Raw genomic sequence first — 17456 nt, 5'->3', positions numbered from 1 at the left:
TCCTCGTGAACAACTAGGACAAAATATATCCTATCCCTAACAATTCATCTTGCATGATTGAATTACAACGATATAAAATTAAGAAGAAAAACCTAGGTTTGGGGTGATATATCCACATGGATACCAGGAGATGATCCTCCCGCAGCTACTCCTTGGACTTTCTTAGGAGGCATCGCAATTGTAGTCCTTCGAACGTGGAAGAAGCTTTACACTCCTTTTCGAAATTCCACCGTCGCTCCCTTGCACGTCAATACTCTTCTTCTCTTTTTCGAGTAGGGGAAAAAACCAAGTCCCAAGGGTATTTTGGAAAGGCCAAGGAACAATTAAGGGTTTAACCACGAGGAGGGGGTAATAAGACCTTTAAGTTCTTAGTTTTTCTGGGAGAGAAAGGCCTACAAAGTCCAAGGAAAAGGCCCTATAGGGGTTTAAACACGGGGGGGGGGGGGGGGGGAGTAACAAGCCCAAAAGAAAGGGGCTTAAGGGTTAAATACGGGGGAAGAAAGGTTTAAAGTACGGGGTTCCAACACCCATGGGATAAGGGGGCTTAAAACACGGGGGGGGGGGGGTGTGTGTGTGGTTCCAAAGGCATAAGAAGGGGGCCTTGGGAGATTTTTTTTTGGACATGGGAGCAAAAAGGACTTAGGAAGGGGGTCTTGGAGGGATTTTAGGACACGGGGGAGGGGTGTGTGGACATGGGGGTGAAAAGGGCTTAGGGGGTTTTTAAAACCCGGGGGGGGGGAAAGAGAGTAGGGAGAATTTTTTTTGGGACACACGGGGGGGTGGGGTGAAAAGGGGCTTAAGGGCCCCTTGGAAGGTTTTTACGACACGGGGGTGAAAGGGGTTTCAAGAGGCATATGAAGGGGGCTTATGAGCTTCAAAAGGGACATTCGGGGGGGGGCAATAGTAATCCCAAGCCCACAGGAAGGGGGCATAGGGAGGATTAAACACGGGGTGAAAGGGGGCTTATCAAGCCCTTTAGAAGCTTCTAGTAGCTTCCACACGTGTGTAGGGAGGGAAAGGACAGATGGACTTTTCCGGTCGTGCTGACGAATTCGGCGCGAACAGTGATGATGACGGCCTGGCGATACTCGGCGCCTCCTCTCCCCTCTTGCAACAGTAGCGGCAACACTAATAATGGCAGCCCCTCCTCCTTCTACAGCACTACGGCAGTCCTCTCCTCACCCTCAAGCGGCACAGCGTCTATAGCGAAGTTCTCTCCTGGAGGAATCAGCCGGCTGCAGCACTCCGTTTCTGTTCTCCTACTCAACCTCTGCCCCCCATGATTTAAATAGGGGGAGGGAGAGGTTCTTCCCTCCCCTATGCGGCAGCACGCATGGCTAAGGCTCCACATGAGCCCCAGCGTGCTGCTTGAATGTGGCTTCCCTCCCTCCCCTCCAGCACGATGTCGGCTGGGGGAGAAGGAGGGGATTAAGAAAAATTTTCTTTTATTTTATTAAAAGGGTTTATCCGTTCAAAATGGTTACATTCTCTCCCCCTTAGAGGAATCGAGATGTCCTCATCTCGAGATAAACCGAGGATATTGATGGTTGAGTGTGCCTTCATCTACCCAAGTGGCATCCTCTTCGGGATAGTCTTTCCACTGGACGAGGCATTCTCTCAAGGTTCTGGATCTTAATTGTCTCTCCCTAACATCTAAGATCCTGTCAAGCCTTAGTTCAAGGACCCCTTGACTAGGCATTACAATTTGTTGATCATCAAGGACATGGTTAGGATTAGGTACATACTTTTTCAATAGGCTAATGTGGAATACATTATGAACTTTTAGGTTGTCAGGGAGTTGCAGTTTATAAGCATTAGGCCCTAGGCATTTGAGGATCTTATATGGCCCACAATACCTTGGACTTAGGTTCCTGCAATCTCCTAAGGATAGGGAACTCTTTTTGGGGCGTATGCGAATGAAGACCATGTCTCCTTCTTCGAAAACCCTTTCTTGACGCTTCAAATCTACGTATGCTTTCTATCTATCCTTGGCTGCTTGTATGTCCTGTCTTATTGAATTTATTTGGTCATCCATGTCTTCCAACATGTGTCTTGAAGCTTCAACCCTTAAGGTTGGATCAGAAAAGTTTAGGGGACTTCTGCAATCATGACCATATAATGCTTGAAAAGGGGTCATCTGAATGCTTTGCTGGTAAGAAGCATTGTAGGCAAATTCAACCAAAGGAAAGTATTGAATCCACCTCTTCGGCTCACGGCAGCAGTACGCCCTAAGTATATCCTCAATGACTTGATTTACTCGCTCTATTTGGCCATCCATTTGGGGATGGTAGGCGGTACTAAAACAGAGTTGAGTCCCAATAGCTTCAAAGATATCTCTCCAGAAGTGTGATGTAAAAAGAGGATCACGATCACTAATGATTCTTCTAGGTAAACCATGTAGCTTGAATATCTCCTTGATAAACAATCTTGCAATGTCTGAGGCTTTATAGTTTGTCTTTACTGGAATAAGGTGTGCAACCTTAGTAAGCATGTCAACCACAACCATGATGGAGTTGCATCCTCCCTGGACTTGGGGTAGGCCTACAACAAAATCCATACTGATGAATTCCCATTTCATTTGGGGAATGTCAAGCAGTTGCAGTTTCCCTAGCATCATGAGGCTTTGATACGTTGGCAAGACAAACACTCAGTGACATATTTGAGAACGTCACCTTTGAGCCTCTCCCAATGGTAGATCTTCTTAACTGCATTAAGAGTCTTAGCATAGCCACGATGTCCTGCGAAAGGAGAATCATGAGCTTCCCACAATATCTTCTGCTTAAGTGACTTGCTTGCTGGTATACACAGTCTTGTTCTGTAGTAGACAAGTCCACTATTAATGGAAAATTCCTGATACTTAGCTTGCAACTTTTGGTTCTGCTCCTTGATAGAGATCTCCTTTAGCATTGTTTGGTAGGCCAAATCATGGCATGCTTCTTCTCTAGCTAACCCAAGTATAGGGTTGTTTGGCATAGATACTTTTGTAGCTAGAGATCTAGCCGTTGATGGATTCTTCAAGATTAGGGAATTTAGGAATGCCTTGCGACTAAGTGCATCGGCAACTACATTCTCTTTCCCTGGTCGGTACTTGATTTCAAAGTTATATTCCTCCAACACTTCAATCCACCAACGTTGCGTCATGTTGAGCTCGTTCTGGGTAAAGATCCATTTGAGACTTTTATGGTCAGTTACTAGAGTAAACTTGTTACCCAACACGTAGTGTCTCCAAAGCTTTAGATCATGGATGATAGCTAGCAATTCCAGATCATGCGTAGCATAATTCCTTTCATGACTCTTCAATTTCCTTGAGGAGTATGCTACTGGATGACTTTCCTGCATAAGTACACACCCCAAGGCAAGAATGCTAGCATCAGTTACTACCTCGAACTCCTTATTGAGGTCTGGAAGTTTTAGAATAGGTGCTAATACCAAACTTTGTTTCAATTTGTCGAAGCTATTTTGTTCAGGCGTTGTCCATGTAATGGAAGTTTGCTTCTTCAGTAAGTCCGTCAGAGGTGCTGCAATTAAAGCATAGTTTTTTATGAAGACCCTATACCATCCTATCAATCCAAGAAAGCTACATATCTCTTTGATGGATACTGGTATTGGCCACTCAAGCACATCTCTGACCCTGGCTGGGTCCACTGATATTCCTTCGGATGATACTATGAATCCGAGATATTCAATCTAACGCTTGAAGAATGCACACTTCTTCATTTTAGCATACAACTTATGTGACCTCATTGTCTCAAGGACAATCCGAAGTTGTGGTTCATGATCTTCTTCCTGTTTAGAATAGATTAAAGTGTCATCGAAGAAGACAAGCACGAAATCATCAAGATATGGCCTAAAGATATCCTGCATTAACCTATTGAAGGTGGCAGGTGCATTCGTAAGCCCGAATGACATAACTAGGAATTCAAAGTGCCCATATCTTGTATTGAAGGCCGTTTTTGGGATATCTTCTTCCTTGATCCTTATCTGATAGTAACCTGACCTGAGATCAATCTTGGAGAAGATGTTTGCACCCTGAAGATGATCAAGAAGCTCATTTATTCTAGGAATAGGATACTTGTTCTTGACCGTTGATTGATTCAATCCTCGGTAATCAATACATAGTGGGAGTGTCCCATCTTTCTTTTTTTGGAATAGTACTGGAGCTCCCCATGGTGAATTGCTAGGCCGGATGTATCCCTGATCTAACAGTTGCTTGAGTTGTTCCTTCAGCTCAATTGCTTCTGTTATGGACATTCTATAAGGTCTCTTTGCAATTGGCGCTGTCGTAGAGTTCACGCAAGGGCTGCAGAACACGGGGTTCAAGGTACAGCAAGAAATAAAGACTATCAAGAAGATCTCGATAACACAATATTTGATGCCAAGATCATTATATTGTTTGTCAAGTATTTTATAAAAGAAGAGTCAAAAATAAATGACAAAGCATGTCAATCTGTCCTCTGGTTTACAATAAGTGTATGAACTTGGATTCAGGGGCACCAAATAAATCTCTCAGTTTCAAGTTTTAATCATAAACAGCTTTACTGTTTTCTGTCTAAAGGGTACTTTAGACCATTCATACCATTCAAACATGAAAGACTGTTTGAATCTCTAAGTAGTTGAGATTACAAGGTTCCAAGTCAAGGCTGCTCAAAAACTGTGTAGAACAAATATTGGGCTTTCCACTAAGATATGGACAAGCTGAAAGTTATTTCAGCTTTTGCGAGAACACTCATTGTATTGCCACTTTGGTCCAAAGTCTCTCCCTTCCCAGCAACCCATTTCTGCTACAGATGCAGAACCATCATTCCCATTCAAAACAGATTCAATTTTTTTTCTTCAAGTTAGCCTTAAGAAACAGGAGTCCTTCTTGTTCACTGTCGATTTGGTCCATTGAGATCAAAACCATTCCATTTAGATTGGATTCCATGAAGGCTTTTTCCGTTTTCAGCATGTCAAGTAATCGTTTGCATCAGATGGAGAGTTTGAATAATTATTTGCAACAGTTAGAGAGTTTGACGAGTTGGTTTGTCCCCAAAACTTCTTGTCCAGCACACCTCGTGAAGACTGAAGACAGACGGAAGACAGAAGTCATGAGAAGAAGGTCCATTTCGTTCAGGAACAAGAACATGCTCCTTAATATTCACAAGCAGCTCCGACTCTTGAAAGACCTCCAAATGGTATTTGCTGGATATTTCACTGACACAGTGTTTGGAAAAAGGAGTAAGATTTTGCTGCACCACCAGTATCGTTCAATGGACATTTTCAGCCTTCATACGTTCAGCATATGTCTTTATTGTTTTCACTCCAACCTTAACTTCATCAAGGAAAAATTACAAATATCTGTTCAGAGGGATTGGCGCTCTTTGACTTGATGACGACGAGGTCGTTGCGCTTCAGCTCCTCGTCGAACTTCTCCCATCAACGCTCAAAATTCTTCACAATGCAGAAGAAGGATTAGATTCTAGGGAAATATTTAAATCCTTTCGCCTCGATTTCGCCTGGCTAGTTGAATGTCTTTAGGCATAAAGGTGACTCGCTTCACATGAATTACACAGAGTTGTGTATCCTCGAACATCTCCCGATTCACAGACGGCCCTCTCCACCGATTTTGTAATAGATATCATGATTCTCCCCATCAAGACTCCTTGTACAGTTGATGAATTTCCAGAAAGCAAATACTTGCTCTTCCAACGTGGCCATCTGCTGTTCATCCCGTCGTGCGAATACATGAATGAAGAAACAGGGCGGAGACAAACGATGGTGGACAAACACCCTTGATATCCACAGCGCGGGCCCTGGCCATCACAAGACAAGTGCCGCCTCGTGTCTATGGTAGTGGCAAATCTTTTACGGCCTGGTACTCAGTATTTATCTTGCAAGCTTTTCGAATTCTCAAACTCTCGAGATTTGGGGGTGGGTGCTCGGCATGTCAACTTGCAAAGAGGTCGAAGGTTCATATGAGAGACTTGATGCTGAGCTTCTTGATGGACTGCGGCTCCACCGACTGGACGAGAGTAGTAGCCCCAGGCATTTTGCAGAGCTCCTCTCTCTGTCTCTCGCTCCCTTTAGATTCCTCCCCCTTCTCACCTTCATTTTCTGATTCTTCCTTCTTCCCGTTCGTGACCTCCCCTGCTTTTTCTCTCCTTTCTTCCCCAATTAGCATTGCCCCTTCCTTCCTTTTCGTCACACGCTCCTCTTTTCCCTCCCTTCTTAGCATTTGAAATCCCTCATTAGCAACACTGTCGTCAAGTCTCTTTGCCAATAATGGCATGAAAATCTCTCACCAGCATTGGATAAGGGTGAGATCCAGTTACGGACCTTATAATATAGTGTGTAGTCTCTTCATTTGTAACCAAGTATCTTATTGCTTCTGATGCCACATCTTTCAACGTACCTGTACCAAACTGGACAGCACGTACCTCAACTCCAAAAAGTCTCATTCTGAATACTTTAAGAGCCTGTCGTTCCATATCTTTGGCGCCCATGTAAACAACACATTGTAACCCAAAACAAGCACACACTGTAACAGTGATAACTCCATGCTTCTCATAGCACATTTCAATGCTTAGCCTCCTTCTTTCCAACTCCTGGATGTGGAGGGTTGTTATCATTAGGTATTTTTGATGTAGCTGGAGAAGGAGAAGACAAAGTCCTAACATGTTCACCAGCATCAGTTGTGCTTTCCACTCAACCTTGCTCAACATAGGCTGAAAGCATCTCATCATATTCGCCACTTTTGTCTCCACTCCTCCCCACTATACTCATACGCATAAAATAAATGTAATCACAACAACTAAGTATGTACAAAGTACCAAATCCCATGCACAACTTTTGGGTGGTTTACACACCTCGAATGCGCAGCAATACGACAGCGCAGCTCCAGGTACTAACCTAATCTCATGATCCACTTCTCTTTGAGGCGGAAGTTCAGTCAACTCTTCAGGGAATACGTCCGCGTATTCCTTTAGCCAAGAAGGTCCTTCATGAGACTCTTACTTTTGATCTAATTTGTTGAGTTTGATCAAGTAAACAGGTAATCCTTTTCTAACTCCTTTTATGATCCGAGATACTTTGGCCAATTGGATTCTTGGCACTCCTGCCTCACCTTGAGTTGTGACTAATTCCCTTTCAGAGTTTCGAAAGGAAACTTGACCCTTCCCACAATGAATGTGGGCATCATTAGGCTTAAGCCAATCCATTCCGAGTAGACACTCATGGATACCTAAATTCATGACTCTGAATTTGACCAAAGTCTTCTTTCCTCCCAGAAAGAATTCCACCTTAGCAATTTGCCTAGTACAAGTAACCTCACGACCATTTGCCAATTCCACAAGCAGGGTAGGTGCTTCTACTGTGGCTATTCCTAATCTTTTTGCACATGCTGGTGAGATAAATGAATGTGTACTGCCACAATCAATCAAGGTCTTGAAACCTTTACCTTGATAGTCCGACAGTGTCTGAATCACTGAAAACTGGTGATTCGCCCCTTTTTTGTGTAAAGCGGCATGGACTGTCGCTCTTTCGAATTCTGCTTCCATGGTCAGATCTTCCTCTTCTTCTTCTTCACACATTTTCCTATTGGCAATGCAGGCGGTTCTTCCTCTTCCTCAGGTAGCAGCTCCTTGACCATGGCATGTTCCTTGGAAAGGCGCTTGGCGATGTCCTCCACCAAGCTTGGGACATTGCCTCTTGAAATGATCGGATTCGTTGCAGTGGAAACAACGGAGGTTTCGGCCATTACTTTGAGTAGGAACAAAGTTGTTGACGTTATTCGTCCTTGCTGTCTTTCTCTGTTCGTGATTATGACCTTGAACTCTCTTAATTTGAGGTCTGAATGCTCCTCTATTCGGGTCATTGTAAGACCAAGCTTTGTTACCCCTTGGTCTAGACTGCACCTCCTGAATTATAGGCGCCGCTGAGTGCGTCCTGAAGATCTGATGGACGCATAGATTCAAGACTGGTATTGACTGGTGGATTTAAACCCGCACAAAATTTGGACACCTGCTGCGTCATGTCCATCTGCGGTGCGTACTTAAGAAGTGAGACGAATTTAGAGTAGTATGCATCAAGCGTGAGTCCTAGCTATTTTAGCTCGTAGAACTCATTCATTTTCTGCGTGCGATATGCAGGTGGTAAGTATCTTCCCTGCACGGCTTTCTTGAGCTTCTCCCAGGTAACGGATCCCTCTGCGATCCCTTGATCCCTGCACCATTGCTTCCACCAAAGTCTGGCTTCGCCGGTGAGCTTTAACTTGGCGAGTATAGCCTGATTGGCGAGTGCAATACCGGCTGCTTTGAAGTAATCCTCCATGGATTCAATCCAAATTTTAGCATCAGCTTGGACGAATTTGCCTCTCCCGTCAAACTCAGGTGGCTTAATCTACTTGAGAAGGAACTTTTCCTGGATTACAGTAGTACTTGATGTAGGAGGCGAATTAGGAACCTGTACGTGGGGTTGTGCTTGGATAAAGGTTTCTTAACGTTATTAAACGATAATCGTTATTGATTTATATTACATCTTTAATTCAGCTATCTCGTAAACAATGTAGCTACTTAACTTTTTATCAACTCTTATGCACAACCAGACATTGATAAAAAGAAGTCTTTATTTGTATTTATATGGGCATAGCCCTTTCGAATACAACGTTTCATGCAATGATAAGCCAACTGTTACATTTAGTTTGGGGAGAACAACGTTGTATTATATTTATCTACATGGACTGTATAATAGTAAGGTTTCGGGTCATGGATCTTCAGGAATCGGTAAGTCATTGGAAGTTCAGGATATCCTTTCCGTTGGAATCCATACTTCTCATGGCGGCCCAACACTTTAATCATGTCGGCGGGGATTACATGAGTTACTTCCTCATATACATATGAGTTCGTCTCAACCCTCCGACCTCAAATATGTAAAGTCGAATTTACGTGAGCTTCCACAAAAACGAACAGCTTCACGACTTTCAGGTGTTCCAACCACTTGATCCTCTTTAGGTTGGTCTGTAGATAAGCAAACTGGTGGGTGGCTATATAGTAGATTCCTGAAGCACCCGTCCATCTTCATTCCATGTACAAAGGCGATGGATTATAGATCTGCTCTAGGATGTTCATCATCCCAATTCTTTGTCTATAAAGCCGAGAATGCATTGCAGTCATAAACATGACTCGAAATACCAAGAACTTGTTCCACGCTTCGTAATTCTGCAAGACAGCATTGAGGGTAAGGAAATGTTTGGACAGCAACAATTGCTTTACTTCATTTCATTGAGATTTCATAAAAATAATTCCGTTGTTGGTCAACTCTGATACCAACTGTAACGTGTCCACTAGTATCATCCAGGACACGTCTTAGCAATCCATCGGAAAGGATGTCTAGAAAGCTCTACCCGACACTCCCACGGAATGTTACGGGATTTGCGATCTAGGGCTTTCCGCGTCTGCCACGTAGCGGAAGTATTCCAGCAGTTTCCACTTAGGATCGACTTGGATTAGGGTTTTCCTGCTTGGTCATTTCCTAACAGCAACTAGCGTCGAACCCAAGCAAACTACTTTACGCAGAAACGCCAGGTCCGAAGCGGATTCACGCTGCACTTGGTTCAAGGAGAATGGGAAATGAGAGGGATGCAAAGCTCAACCTCTCTTCCATAAGGCATAGTCCCATTCCGTTCCCCTAAAACAACGTAAATCGGGTTAAGACATAACTCTAGGTCAATGCTTTTGTTATTCGTGTCTTTTGATGATCATCCTGTTGTTCCTCATGATTTGAGAAAAGTTCCAGGCCAACAGGGACCACCCAACCGTAGGAGGACCCATGGCCCATCCTCCGCACTTTCCTCGGGTTGTTTTAATTATGTAATTATCTAACACATTAGTTGGACATGTAACAACCAGCTTTTTTAATTAACCCGTTAAACACTGGTTCCTTCACGTAATCTTATCACTTGACATAGAAAAACAATATCAGACAAGTTCTTTATTAACAGGTCATCATGTTTATCTTTGAAATACAAGGAGTTGCACCCGTAGGCTTATCCACAATCTGCCCGAAGGCTATCCAGCAATCCACAGGGATCACTATTCTAAGTTTCCGCCCGCAGACTAGTATGCGGGCCTCGAGATCCAATCCCGAGTCACGTTAGCCTCTTGTGCAGGACCCGAAAGGCGAGGGATTTACAGCCAGAGCCCCCCTGGCACCCAAGCGTCCTCCTGCTCCAAGTAGTGCTCAACGGAGATACCTCTCGCGGCGGGTTCGGTCCACGTTCCCAGCGTGGTCAACAACCCCCTTAGTTAGGGTCAGGCAGGCAGTCGGGGGTAACTGAAGCTGCCTCTCCCTTCAGGCCTTCAACCTAAAGTATAGGTATTTATTTATTTTGTAATTTATTGGTCAACAAGTCAAACAGTGCTCTAAAATCTCTAGCAAGCACAAACATTTCCATTGATCGATTTTGTTGTTGGCCAACTGCTAAGGAGGGAATCCTTCCTTTCGAATGCATCCAGCACTCGATCCGGGGTGTCTTGCAACTTGGAAAGATCCCTTATATTTTGGGTTAGGGCGTACCCTATTAGCCCAACTTGGTCAAACCTTAAAGTTCATTGAGTACTTCAGTTTCTGGTTTAATCTCCAATTAATCTTCCTTACCCAAGGAGGATATCAAAGTACACATCCTCTTGCAAGATAACTTTGCATAAGGATCTACCATCCTCTTTGCGAGAATTTGGCCTTCCTTCTTGTGATTCAATCTCAAGACCATATGACTTTGTACTTGCTGTACAAGTGCCGCATCGTACTATGCGATAATGGAACCACGAATCAATCTGTTTCGGGTTCTTTAAGCTGACGTTGTTAGACCTAGGGTTTCCTAGCTTCATTCTTGTAAGAATCTCAGGGACAAACCCTAGTTCCTTTTTCGATTACAATTTACTGACTCTACATTCAGGGAATGTGGACAGGTATTTAAGGTATAGACGTTTCTTGGAATTTCATTCATTCCCAATGAATATTTCGCAGCATAGGTATTTCTAAGTCTATATTAATTTGGTTAACTTCAGAAGGTTATATCAAGATTACCTCCGCATGATTTGTTATCTATGTGTCAATTGATTTTTCAATCCTATACTTTATCGATTTGAGGTTAGGTTAAATCCAACTAATCTTCCCTTTTCTTTGCGAACAAACTCATGCTAAATAAACAACCTTTTCCTTGCTAAGTTATGCAGTTAACAATCATAATTTCATAGAGTTTATGCACTGTAAGAGTCCTTTCATGATTTGCATTTTCCATGCATAAAGCTATTGAAAAAAATTACGCTTATGCTTTATCTATTTTGCATGCTCCATTAAACTAAATTCCTTCCTCGTGAACAACTAGGACAAAATATATCCTATCCCTAACAATTCATCTTGCATGATTGAATTACAACGATATAAAATTAAGAAGAAAAACCTGGGTTTGGGGTGATATATCCACATGGATACCAGGAGATGATCCTCCCGCAGCTACTCCTTGGACTTTCTTAGGAGGCATTGCAACTGTAGTCCTTCGGATATGGAAATTAAAAGAGCAGAGAAGGCAGAATCGTAATTACAAGTAGCCTATACCTCTAAGGAAAGCTAAAATCCGAGTCTATGTGTTGGAAATACTTTAGCACGGATGAATGGAGGTCAAGGGATGCCCATGAGTACCTCCAATGGGAAAGGAAGCATGGTTCAAACTGTGCATGTGTTGCCAGCTCCTCTTAGTGTAACCATGCCTATGGCTAGTCAGATGGCTCCACCAAATGTTGAAAGCCAAACGATAAATCCTACCATTATTCTAGGAAATCAACAACCGATTCCCAATCAAGTGGTTAGGCAAATGGAATGATAGGTAGACAATCGCAGCTATGGTTTAAGTGCCTCAAATATCCTCAGCAAAGTTAAGGATATGATGAAGCAGTATATTGACATGATCAATGAACAATATAGGCAAACAGCTATTCATTTAACTTTCTTAAAAAGCAAGAGAATTTGCCCCACCACATGGGATGTTTCAGTCATAATTGCACTCGACTATATGTTGAGTTTTGCCCATGGCATGACGACTTTAGCATAATCACTTGTTGATGCCATGACCGCCATAGCTTCCAACATACTTGTTCCATGCCCTCTAGGTTGATGGATGGTTATACATGATTTCTCTTGGATAGAGACCACACCAAGGTGAACCTCGACCCATGCCATCGCATTAGAGGATGGGGTAACCACTAACTAGTTACTCTTCTCATCACCTAAATTATCTTCTATAGAGGACTCATGCTTTACATAACTAACTAAATCCATCATTAAGTTTTGTATAGGGAAAGCCAAGGTTTTCCATCCTTGAACAAACCCCATTTTATGGGCAGCTTAGCACACTACTAATGGAAATTATAAACTTAGGTCCCTTTACAACCTAGATTTGGAAACCACCACTTATAGGCAACTCTCGGCAAACGCACCATTGATGGGACCTAAAATGGGCTGGCACTGGCTATGGCACTATCCATACCTCATGCACACAACAGACAACCCCACCACATGGTCTCGTGGGCTAGGAGTGTTTGTAATACACCAATGCACACTAGATAGACTTAATTATGCATTTGTAGCTGATATGTAGTCCAACGTTTACCTTCCCTTCTCCTTAGAGGGAGATCCCATAACATGTAAGCATAGTATCTCGTCACACAACATTTGACCTCTCATAAGGACCCATAGATTAGAAGCTTCAGTTCCATTGACACAAACAGCCTCAATAAGGATGACTTCACTGCCACTAGGCAGCTTCTCTACACTAGCTTTCCGTCTTTGTAGTATCTGTTTTGGTCCCTTATCTTGCTAGAGATTATTCCCTTGTGCTCGACTAGACTTGACTGTTTACTTCCTTTCTTGAGAGAGCTAATCTTGCTCCAACAGGAACTAGCTAAGTGGTGGGACTTCCCACATATGTCACATTTAACATTTGGACAACAATTCCTAGGGAAGTGTTGTCCACCACACCAATTACAACTGAATCTTGATGAAGCACCCTCTTCATCAAGGCCTAGAATCCCTTGACTTGTGATGATTATTTGAGCATAAGCTAATCTCTAAAATCCATTGTAAATGAGGTGAGATATTAGTGAGTCACTGCTTGGTATTGAAATCCATGCACTTCATGAAAAGAATTACTTCCAAGCTCCCATGCATAACATGCTGATTGTTTAATTAAACCAAATGTTTGCCATGTATACATTCCAGCCGAGTCGGAAAACAAAAGAGGGAACCTTGCATTAAAGACGTTGATAAAGACAAGGTAAAACTTGTCGAGGGAAACCCTAAGAAACATGATAAGGGGATGCAAGTCCTCAATCCTAACATGGAAGGCGAAAGGCCGTAGATGGTAAAACTAACCCCAAGAAGCATAAGGTGTTACCAAAGAAGAAGGAAAAAGTCAAGAAAGAGGCACCAAAGCTTGTTCAAAGACCAAAGGAGAGATCGGTCTAGCAAGAAAAGAGGGCTCTTGCTAGCTTTTATGGATTCGATTTTGCAAGTTCTCTTTGCAAAGTTAAGCCAGATGTAAACCTCTTGTAGCTCATCAAGTTGTCTCGAGGAGTGTGTAAAGAGTTTAAGAAGATTCCTCGCATAGAGTATATCATTGAGCCCTTGGGCATTGCATGAGTAGGTGATGATTGGTTTGAACATGCTGAAAAGTATTATCCAAGGGTAGCATCATACATTGATGGAATATTAGTAGATAATGCTATTGTGGACATAGGATCCTCAGTCAATAGTTTTAGTTCAGAATTGACAGAGAGAATAGGGTTAGAAATTAGAAAAGATACCTCCACGATTCTCTGAATGGCTGATGAAAATTTAAGACAACCTGAAGGTTGCATTACCAAAGACCATATGACCATTTCCAATATGGAATGCATTCTAGACCTTAGGGTCATTAAGTTTGCAGGGTGACCTAGCTATCAAGTACTGCTAGGCAGGCCATGGAACTTACAAGTAGAGTGTCAAATTGATATATCCACTCGTCGATTGATCTTTGGCAGAGGTGGTGGATGTGTAATAGTAGATGCTTACTCTAAATCTCCTCAAAGTGAGTCCTTTATCCTCATTAGAGTTAGACACATTAGATGCTCTATCTGCTAGTGAGATGTCATCAAGTGATGAAACTAACAAGGGGTCCACTACTACAGAAGATATCTATCAAGTAACTTTGAATGAGCCAATAGAGGCTCATGAGAGAATAAGAGATGCACACATAACTAAGTTAGATGTTAGTACATTGAATGATTCATGGCCAATCAAATTAAGGTCCATGCTCAGTTTGGAAGAAAGGAAGAACTATGTGTCCTTGATTCAGGAATTGTGTGACATCTTTGCTTGGAGTTATGACTAGCATTCCTCCCAAAGCCTGGGATGTTCATACCATTCCTCTATAGGAAGGTAGTCACCCTATGCAACAAAAAGTAAGGCATATGCATTTTGATTTAAGGGATGCGCTATTCAAAGAATTGGCTAAACTGCAAAAAGATGGCCTAATATTTCCAATGCAACACACATAGTGGTATCAAGTTGATATCAGGAAGAAAAATAATAATAAAATTTGGTTTTGCATATATTTTAGAGATCTTAATAAGTAGATGGTTAAGGGTTACTATCTATTACCATTTGTTGATCTAATTTTGGATTAGTTAGCGTTTATGGATTACTTTGTTGGATACAACCAAATGGCTATTACAGAAGAAGATAAGCTGAAAATGGCATTATCACTATCTTCAATACCTTTGCACATCATGTGATGGCCTTTGGATTATGCAATGTGCATGGTTCTTGGTAATGAACTGTTGATAGACTTTTGGTGACATTTTCCCATAGGAGTTAAAAGTTTTCACCGATGATCAAGGGGCAATCACCACAAGCGAAAGACAATTTATTATTCTAAGGAAATGTTTTGAGTGTTGTAGATAGTTTTGCATTGCTCTTAATCCATAGAGTTGCGTCTTTGGGGTGCCCTATGGGTTGTTACTGGGCCATGTGGTTAGCTCGGCTGGTATCACGACTGACCCTAAAAACATAAAGGTTATAGTCGCTACGGGCCTGCCACGAACTCCAAAAAAGATACACAACTTTTTGTCCCATCAATGAGATATTATCGAAGATTTATCGATACATTGGCAGAAAGAATATTGCCATTAACAAACTTGTTATCTTTTAGCTATCTATTTAATTGAAGCAAATCTTGTCAAGTATCTTTTGAGGATGTGAAGTAGGAATTAGCAAAAGTACCAATCCTAAAAGTACCTAGAAGAGGTGAAGTTTTCTATATATTTTTAGCAAAGCAACAATGCACAATATTGCTGGTATTTAACCAAATTTGCGAAGAGAAATGGTATCATCCAATAGCCATTGCTAGCCATAAATTGGGGATATCTGAAGTTAATTATACTTAAATGGAGAAACTATGCCTTGAAATGGTTTTTGCAACAAAGAAATTTAGGCACTATATTCTCTATGAGAAAGTAGTTTTTTTTACAAAAGCAAAAGACCTTAAACTATTGATGAACAAGTTGTAGCCACCTGATCGTTTAGCAAAGTGGTTAATCACTTTGCAGGAGTTTGATTATGAGATTAGGAGAAAGCCACCAAAGTTATAGGTCATTGTGGTATGTCATGTAGATTTTGGAGAGCCAAAGGAAATTTTGGCTAACTGAAGTGACATTGACTGTCTATTAAAAATTGATAAAGCTTCCATCCCTTCCTAGTATGTAGTTATAATGCATTATCTAACTACATGTGGATTTGGGGGTGCTTTATCAAATTCTGAGAAGAGAAAGATCAAGAAACAAGGCGTACACTTTTTTCGATTATAGCGGCTATCCTAAGGGACAGGTGTAGATGACATTTATCACCGTTGTGTAGTACTTGATGAGGTACCATTCATTCTTGAGGAATGCCATGATTCAACATGTGGGGGATATCTTGATGGACAGCTTATCACCTAGAAAGCTCTCTGTGCTAGCTATTGGTGGCCATCGATTTTCTAGGAGACTTTGAGTTATATTAAGTGCTGTGATGTCTGCCAAAGACACGATGCCAAGGAGAATTGTAAGCAACCTCTAAACCCTATTTTATTTATGTTACCCTTCAAAAAATGAGGTATTGATTTTGTTGGCAGACTAATATACCCTTCATCAACTATGTGAAAGTGTTATATTATTGTAGGAATGGACTACTTTACAAAGTGTTCTGAAGCTCAAGCAATGATGAAGGATAATGCTAAGGAGAGAACCAGCTTTATTATGGAGCAAATTGTTTGCCATTTTGGTCCACCTAAGTAGATAGTGTGTGATCAAGGGACACACTTCTTCAACAAGGTTATAGTAGCCTTGATGGAAGCTCTGAAGATTAAACACAATAAAATTACCCTCTATAATCCTCAAGTAAACAGTCAAGTTGAGAGTACAAATAAACAACTTGTTGCAATCTAATCTAGGATAGTATCTAAAAGTAAGTGAAATTGGGATAAGAAATTATATGTGGCAGTTTGGGCTTACAATATGACATTCAAGAGAGCTACATGCCACACCCTGTCCAAGCTGGTGTATGGGAAAGAGTGCATTTTTCCATTGGAAATAGAGCTGCCCATTGTGCATTTTGCTCTTAATCATTAGTTGGGTGAGACAAAAGCATTATAAGAAAGATATACTTCTCTTGCACATCTTGATGAAATTTGATTGAGATCAAGAGGTAGGGAAGAAGACAATGAAAGCACTTCACGACCTTCTGGTTAAGAAACATAAATTTGTGAAGTGTGAGTTGGTGATGTACTATGATGCTCATCCTAAGCTATTCCGTGGTAAATTAGAACCCAAATGGGATGGGCCATATAAAATTATACGTATAGGGAAGAATGGCTCATAACCCTTTTAATAGCAGACTTGCAAGGGGTAGAGTTTAAAAATAAAGTTAACTTTAATCAGGTGAAGACTTTAGATGTGTAAGGGCTAATGTGGGGCTTGGTGCATGTGCAAGTCCTTCATGATTCATCTTTAACTTATAGTAGATACCAAGATGATCAGATGGGAAGAATTATTCCTTATCTTGAGCATCAGTATTTAGAGCAACATTACCACCAAGGTCAAGTGATCTAGTGGAATAAAGGCTACCAAGTTATTGAGTGGCAAGACAAATCTTTCATGTGGGAGATTAAGGTCTATTTCCACCATTGTCAAAGAATTCTGACTAGCATTCCTATTGAGTTTAGCAAGGAAGGAAGGATTGTGCCTATTATACATCCTCTCTCAACTTGACTTTGATTATCATAAGTACGAGTGAGCTGATTAATATAGTGTGGCTTATTATTGAAACTCGGTCTATACTTTGTATTTTGATGGAGCCTCTAGAGGGCCCGCTAAACTTACGAGTGTTGGTGTAGTCATTAAAGATCCCCG

This window comes from Lygodium microphyllum, chromosome 20 (assembly GCF_053477565.2).
Source record: "Lygodium microphyllum isolate KBCC chromosome 20, Lygodium_microphyllum_v1.1.10, whole genome shotgun sequence".
NCBI lineage: Eukaryota > Viridiplantae > Streptophyta > Polypodiopsida > Schizaeales > Lygodiaceae > Lygodium > Lygodium microphyllum.
Note: the sequence above shows the minus strand (reverse complement) of the source record.